This window comes from Hyaena hyaena, unplaced genomic scaffold, assembly GCF_003009895.1.
Source record: "Hyaena hyaena isolate Hyena2069 unplaced genomic scaffold, ASM300989v1 scaffold_996, whole genome shotgun sequence".
NCBI lineage: Eukaryota > Metazoa > Chordata > Mammalia > Carnivora > Hyaenidae > Hyaena > Hyaena hyaena.
Genome location: NW_024081629.1, coordinates 224,439 through 233,093, shown reverse-complemented (window position 1 = coordinate 233,093; position 8,655 = coordinate 224,439).

The following is an 8,655-nucleotide window of genomic DNA, read 5'->3' as shown; positions in this document are numbered from 1 at the left end:
ATGTTAGCCATTGTGATGGATGTGAGGTGGTATCTCATTGTGGTTTTGACTTGCATTTCCCTGATGATGAGTGATGTTGAGCATTTTTTCATGTGTCTGTTACTCATCTGGGTGTCTTCTTTGGAGAAGTGTCTATTCATGTCTTTTGCCTATTTCCTCATTGGATTATTTGGTTTTTGGGTGTTGAGTGTGATAAATTCTTTATAGATTTTGGATACTAACCCTTTATCTAATAGGTCATTTGCAGATATCTTCTCCCATTCCATCAGTTTCCTTTTAGTTTTGCTGATTGTTTCCTTTGCTGTGCAGAAGCTTTTTCTTTTGATGAAGTCCCAATAGTTCATTTTTGCTTTTGTTCTCTTGCCTCCAGAGATGTGTTGAGTAAGAAGTTGCTGCAGCCGAGGTCAAAGAGGTTGTTGCCTTTCTCTTCTAGGATTTTGATGGTTTCCTGTCTTACATTTAGATCTTTCATCCATTTTGAGTTTATTTTTGTTTATGGTGTAAGAAAGTGGTTCGTTTTTCTGCATGATGCTGTCCAGTTTTCCCAGCACTATTTGCTGAAGAGACTGTCTTTATTCCATTGGGTATTCTTTCCTGCTTTGTCAAAGATGAGTTGGCCATATGTTTGTGGGTTCATTTCTGAGTTCTGAATTCTGTTTCATCCACCTGAGTGTCTGGTTTCGTGCCAGTACCATACTGTCTTGATGACCACAGCTTTGAATACATCTTGAAGTCCAGGATTGCGGTGTATGTGGCTTTATATTCTTTATTTACTTCTAACACCCTCAGGAGATGGGTACTATTATTATTGTGCTGAGAACAGTGACTGGCATATAGGAAGTATTCCATAAGTGTTGAGTATTATTAGTATCACTCTTTATTGAGGATCTTTTATATCAGAGCACTGTGCTAGGCACTAAGAATAACAAGGAGGAAAGACCCTGAGTTCCTGCCCTCAGGCAGCTCACAGTCTAACAGAAGAAACATTGAAACTAACATCTGAAATGCACTGTGTTAAGTGCTTTGGGTGTGAGGTTTGCAGGATACTTCTCTGGGATCAGGAAGGAGGAGGAGGCTCATGCTGGGGAAGAAGGTGGTAATTTCCAGGTCGTGGGAATTGGTGACAGGGAATCTTTTGAGCCAAACCTCCAAGTTGGGCTTGGATATTGTGCCGGGAAACCGTATCAGCGGAGGTTGGGTGGAAGCTCACGTAAGCTGACATGACATCCTGATTCTGACATGCTATCCTAGTGTCTGGATCTTTGGAAAGAACTTTCATAGGCTTCTCTACACCCATTCTCTGTCTTGGATTCACCCTGAGAAAATTCATCTTTTGCTCACATTTAAAACCTCTTGGCTGCAGTTTGTCTTCATGCTTATTTGTGAATGCATGGGGAGGGTGGTTCAAGAATGACCTAAAACCGTTGGTTTGTCTCCTATTTGAGGTATAGTGCATGTCTTTCAATGGGCTGTGCTTCTCGAGACCTGGTATTTAAATACAACTAACTCTCTTCTGGGTGCAAAATACCACTGCAAAGCTATTCGAAAGATTTCTGGCAAAGAAGGGAACTAGAGGGTGGAAGTAGAGGGAGACCATCGAATGAAGTGGCTCTTTGTTCATATAAATAGATAAACCTGTGTGGAGACTCTTTCCCCTTCTACTGTCCCTACAATCCCTCAACAGGTGGCACGGAGCTCCCTGACATTTGTAGAGCAGATGGGATGTCATTTCAATGTTGTTGCCACTTGACAAGGGCCTGGGGGGCTGTGTGCGTGCAGCTACGTGCCAGGTTCAGGGTGGACAGCAGAATGAAAACGCCACTACCTGCTCCTGGTGGAGAAGCGAGAGCTGTGATTGTGTCGCCTGGCCAGAGCGCATTGTGTAAACTCCTAATCCAGGGCCCTATTTTGCTGGTTTTATTTCCCTGAACTTGCCAGCCTTTCCCTCTCCCTTGGGAAGCTCTGAATGTTGGACAATCTGAACAAGGAAGCCTTGTTCCTCTGAAAAATACCTTTAGCACAAGCTCAGTGTTTTCCAGTCCAGATTTTCATAACCAGTTCAGGTTGTGTTACATTTACACCAGAAATGAGCTCGTGCTTCTCAGGAATGGTCTAGAGAGGAAGCGGAAAGGGCGGGGAAGGAGCTCAGGTATTCCTTGGAGCCTACCACGTATTCTAATCAGAGTATAAACACCGCAGAGGCAGAAGTCCCGTCGGCTTGCAGTGGTAACTTATGCAATTCTCATTCTATCAGCCGGATGGTGAGTGGATCCAGTCCCACCCCCCGGAGTGAGCGCAGGCGATGCCGAGATTGCAGCCACACACCCTCAAGCAGCACCCTTGAGGACCCGGTGCGCTAATTAGACTATTTTTGTTGGTGCAAAACAAAGCAGAAAACAGTTACCTGATCAGTTTGGAAATGGTCTTTTACACTGTACTGGGTTCCCTTCAATTATTCAGCTCCTTGGAAGAAAACAAATCCCAATTATTAATCATATCCTATCAGATCAGACTCAAAAACAATTTATATGGTAATGAGGAATTTACTGAGCCCACTGAGTATATTATTTCGTGGCTGAGTCTAGGGGTTATTTCTACGACATTCATGGTCATTTTCCTCTAATCAATGGCCTGTATTTTCATTTTAGGCGCTCAAACGAATTTTGGAAATAGAGGTCTTTTTGTTTTCTTTCTCGCTTCTTCCAACACGACTACTGTGTCCTTAGCTCAAGAGGAGGGACAAGAAAGAGAAGATACATTTATAACACCCTATTCTCTTCCAAGGCGCAAGTCTATTAATGAACAATAGTATAGATGATTAAAAAAAAAACTTAATGATCCGCAAACATTAAAGAGATTAAGTGGGTTACTATTTGTCATTAATGTTAAGCAGAATTGAAATTAAAATGTTAATAACCACTGTTATCATTCATTCAGAGGTCCTCTATGATACACATTGTGCTAAGTGCTTTTCCATGTAATAATAATAAACGTAGCTAATATTATTAGTAGTATTAATATTATTGAAAATTTATTATGTGCCACACATACTGTCGGGTTCTTTACAAACTAGTTTGTTTATTTCTTTGAACAACATATGTCATGGATGCTCTCATGAACCCTCTTTTTTTATTATTATTATTATTATTTTCTAACCCTATTTTATAACTGAAGAAAGTAAGGCTTGGAGAATACTTGCTAAAAGTTGAACTTGGCAGGTCTGAAGCCAAAGCTGTGTGCTCCACTCTTACCTTTGATCATTGGATGAATTCTTAAGTGGACAGGTTTGTCGGGTTTTTTTTTTTTCCTGATGCATTGATTGATTGGCTTTGTATAAATTCAAACTATTTTAAAGCTTAGTCACAGGAACTTTCTTGGCCTGTCAAAATCTCAGGAATAAGAAAACCTGCCATACCTCTGAGCATTTTTTCCTTCCAGAATCCCTGTCCTAGAGACCAATAGATTCTGCCTCTTTGCAACTCCAAGGATACAGGAATCCTTTTGTTTACTGACTTCCTGGCACACCAGTGTTTCCAAACTAGAATCAAAATAGAGTCCCAATAAGGGGCGCCTGGGTGGCTCAGTCGGTTAAGCGTCTGATTTCAGCTCAGGCTGAACCCTGCATCCGGCTCTGTGCTGATGGCTCAGAGCCTGGAGCCTGTTTCGGATCCTGTGTCTGCCTTTTTCTCTCTGCCCCTCCCCTACTTGCACTGTCTCTCAAAAATAAATAAACATTAAAAAAAAAAATAGAGCCTGAGTATTACTTCTCCCTAGATTGATTTAAAACTTTCATTGTTTTTTGGGGCACCTGGGTGGCTTAGTCGGTTAAGCATCCGACTTTCGCTTGGGTCATGATCTCGCGGTTCGTGGGTTCGAGCCCCGCGTCGGGCTCTGTGCTGACTGCCAGCTCAGAGCCTGGAGCCTGTTTCAGTCTGTTACTCCCTCTCTCTCTGAGCCTCCCCTGCTCACTCTGTCTCTCTCTCTCCTAGAAATAAATAAAACATTAAATATATATATATATAATAAATAAAACTTTCATTGTTTTTTTTTAAGCGGTTTACTTAAAACATACTATTACTGGGGTCATGGCACCATGTTTACTACTTGCCACAATTTCACTCTTATCTAGATTTTTCCAGGTGGAAACAGCTTCCGTGGTCTTCCCTCTGTTTCTCCCATTTCAGGTGGGAGAGGCTGAGTGGAAATCCACCATAGTCCCTGATGGAGGCGATGCAGAGCAGACGGGCCTTTTTATTTTTAATTTACTGATTATGAAGGGAACCATTCTGTAGCTGTTTTCAGTCTAGACAGGATATGATGATAATAGCACAAATAAAAAGTTCATGTATTTCAGCCAGGGACAAATTAGGTGGGTACAGGGCATCGATATATGTCATGCTGTTATTAACATCAAGCAGCACACTGCCCACTTCAGGGCATGGTGCCCGGACGAATTGGCTTGCCCAGAATGCATCTATCATGAAAAGAAAGCTCTCAGGAAATGCTGGGCAGTGTGTATTTGGACTCTCAATTTTTCTTCTCACAGGCACGGAAAGTTAGGCATGTTATTTTTTAGACCAAGAGCATGAGTGGCGTTTGACACCATTGGTTTATGAAATGCTTTGCTGGTTTTCCTTCATAGGTTATAAACATTTCTGGGAGAGGCTTCCACCATATGTTGGGATGATTCAGGTAGTGTTTATTATTGCTTTCCTGAAGTGCCCAAGCTCTGGCACAGGCAGGGATTATAGAATTATGGGAAGAGGTATGTATCTTGAGTATATATGCATGCTTGAAAGATCAAAGTGAAGCTCTTTATGGCCCATGAGCTGCTGAAATAAAACTCCTGAGATGGCTATGCTTAAAAATACTGCCATTTGTGCCTCTACGAATATAATGGTGATCAGATATGGCAGCAGGCTGACTGAACTCCATTCGGAGTCTGCCAGAAAGGGAAGGAATTGGTAGAAATAGCCAACGGCACAGAGAAACTTCAAAATTAGTGTCTCTCGGTGGAAAAGCCGAGATGAATAGTAAAGAAGGTAGACTCTGTATCCAAGAAAAATCAAGAGCGACATTGCTTGTATTGCTGTCCAAAGGCTAAATACTTCTCTTGGATACGGACAAGCAATTCCAGTGGCCTCTGAAAACCCCAGGCATGCATAAGCCAGTGATAAAATTAAGTCCAATAAAGACCTCTTGTGAATCCGTGACACCATGTTTATCATCATACCTGTGGAGCCAGGAAAATTAAACACTATGGGTGGATCAAAAGAGGTCGTTCCTGAATGTGTGTTATTATTAAGAAGCTTTGAGGAAATATTAAGAAAATTTTCCTAAAAATGCGACTCCCAACAGCTCCTGCTTGCTTTTATTGGATGCTGGATTTGTTCAGATTCCATTCCTTAAACTTTTGCCATAAGACATTTCTATTCCTATTTGGAAATGCTACAGTATGTAAACCTTCCTCAGCACATTCCATCATTGAACAGTGAGGCATTCAAAAATTATCATAAGTAATGTACAAGGTTGTACTTTCTGCGACTGGGTTTTGAGAAGAACTCTTTGTCTTTTAGCATCAGAAACTCAATCCTTCTGATTTTTGCAATGATTTTCATAGAGAATCTAGAAGCCTAAGCCTTTGAGTACTGAGCATTCCTTCAGAGGTGTCCCACTGGAGACTTTGTGGTCTAAGGCACTAATATCATGGGCTTCAGTCCCTGCCACTCTTTGTCACTGAGGTATTCATTCATTCATTCGTCAGACCATTGGAGCACAACTGTGTCTAACCAGTATTGAATGTGGCTCCATGAAGGCTTGAATCTGGAAGAGGAAAAGTGGCAGGCACGTTTTAGAAGGTGATGGGTGAGTAGGTAGTGTTTCAAAATATGTACTATATAGGGTAGTGTCCATACACAGGAAACACTTTTTTTAAAGGGGGGGTGGCAAATGAGTGAGGGGGCAGAGAGAGAGAGAGAGAGAGGGAGAGAGAGAGAAGTGGGACTCACCCAAAGTGGGCACGAGCTCACCGGAAGTAGGACTTGAACTCATGAGTCAGTAGATCATGACCTGAGCCAAAGTCAGATGCTTAACAAATGAGCCACCCAGGCGCCCCACAGTAAACACTTTAAATGTTAGCTATTAACATTAACTCTGTGTTTATCATTAAACAACAGAGGAACAGCATAGAGAATTTTTCAGTGATAATGTAATTCAAAATTCCACCATCCTAACACATGACCAGTTCTCACTTTACATTCATTTGTTTGTTCAAAAAATATTTATTGCAGGTTTTCTTCTATTTCTGTACCTTTGCACTCCTAATTTCTAGAGTTAAGTGTCTTATACAAAGATATTTCCCATGCTGTTACATGTTCTTTATATTAACATTTTAATCAGTGAATAGGATGCCTTCAATATCTACATTTATTTGACTGTTTTTCTCTTGTGGAATTTGAAGCTTCTTTCCAAATTTTCAATATTACAAAAATGTAATAATAATTCTCTGAGCACAGAGCTTCTCATTTTTTCCTCAATAATTCACCAGGATAAATTTCCAGGAATCTAGATACTGGGTTAGAGGATATAAACACTTTTATGGATTTTGATGTATCCTGCCAAATTTCTGAATCTTACAGTAACTTACAATTATAATTTTCTTTAGTCACGTTGCTTGCCACCTTCATGAAGACACTGATTTCTAGATAGAAAATTGAGGAACACTCTAGTCTCATTAAGAATGCATATGGATGCCATTTCTTATACAGGTTATCTTCCAGATGACATAACCCATTCACCGTATAAATAACTTCCAAGAAACAGAAAAGGCATTTTCCTGCTCCCCAGACTTTTAGCACCTCCTACGGCCTTAGTCCTTATTCCCTAAGCCAGTTTCTGGCAATGCCCCCTCTGGCATTACAGAATGTTACAAATGGAAGAGACCTCAAATACCTCTTTTACCCCCCTTCATGTTAGAGTTAAGGACTCGGAAAGCCGGGGAGATTGTGAGCTACTTCAGATCACAGACTTGGTGGAGAGACTTGGGACGAGATCAGCTGATTGGTACTGCTGCTAGAAAATACCAAGGGGGGTGGCCCATATACTAATATTGGAAAGAAAAAGAAAGAATCAGTATGGGCTTTGGGCAGATGTGACCTGAACATTAATGAAGTGTTCTAAATTTTACTTCCTCCCTAATGTGCCCATGGTGTTTCATGTGTATCCTGTTATCACAGGCTGTGGAATTACCCATACCCAACCCAGGGGCTCTCGGCAGTTCACGATACACTCCGAAAGTAAAAGGAAGGCTACCATCCCAGAAAAGAAATTAGGAAGCATCAAAATACAAAGGATAAGCTCTTCCAGAACATTAAGGCTAACCTCTTTAGCATACAGCATACGAGGTGCACTGTGACCACCGTATACCCTGAGCTTTGGATCCAGCCGTTCTCTTGCCAACGTTTTTTTTCTTTCTTCTTTTCTTTTCTTCTCTTCTCTTTTTTCTTTTCTTTTCTTTTCTTTTCTTTTCTTTTCTTTTCTTTTCTTTTCTTTTCTTTTCTTTTCTCTTCTCTTCTCTTCTCTTCTCTTCTCTTCTCTTCTCTTCTCTTCTCTTCTCTTCTCTTCTCTTCTACTGTTTATTTAATTTGGGAGAGAGAGAGCCCGCATGAGTGGAGGAAGGGCAGAGAGGGAGAGAGAAAATCCCAAACAGGTTCCATGCTGTCAGCACAGAGCCCAACAGCACAAACCATGAGCTCGTGACCTGAGCCAAAAATCAAGGGTCAGATGCTTAACTGGCTGAGCCACCCAGGCACCTCTCACCAACATTTCTTAAAACAGCTTCAAGTTCCTCTAACACACTGTTATTTTATGTCTTTGTGCCTTTGTTACTATTGTTCTCACAGCCTGAAACCAACTTAGAGCCTATACAGCTAGCTAATTTGGACTCTTTCTTCAAGAATTATTAACTCAGACAAAGCCTTTTACAGGAAGTCTTCCATGATGACTCCAAGCTACAATGACTATCTAGTCTCTTGGTTTATAAAGAACCTATGCATTTTTTTATCACGCTGGATTGAGAATATTTGTTTCTGTGTCTGTCTCCCTCTCCAGACTAGGCCGATCAAGATCAGGGAGCTGTGACTTATATTCATATGCCCGATGCTAAGTACACAGTAGACATTTCATAAATGTTTATTGAACTGCAATAGCTAAAATGTATGCATAAGATCTTTGTGAAAATCCTAAAACCCATTGAAGGTGGTCTATCAGGATAATGTGACTTAGAATGCAACTGTTACATAGGAATGTTTAGATCAATTTTGTTGTATCATTGGGTAGACACAATGTGTCCGCAAGAGGGAGGTAGTCTACTTGTCCTCAAAATAAGGGAAGCCCACAACAGTAACTTCTCAAAAACATAAATTGTAATATCATCACCATTTTTTCCTCTGGGATCTTTTTCTAGAAGTACCCTCTCTAATGCTAAAACTTCTCCTCTACTAGTTTTTTTCTGCTTAACTTACAAATTCGCTCAAATCTTTCACATCTTTAAAAACCTTTCTTCAGATCTTGTGATCCCCTCTATTCTTTTTCTTCATCCATTTCTCCCCATCATTCTTCAGCGCCCTGCCATATAGCCTCTGCTCCTTCCCCTGA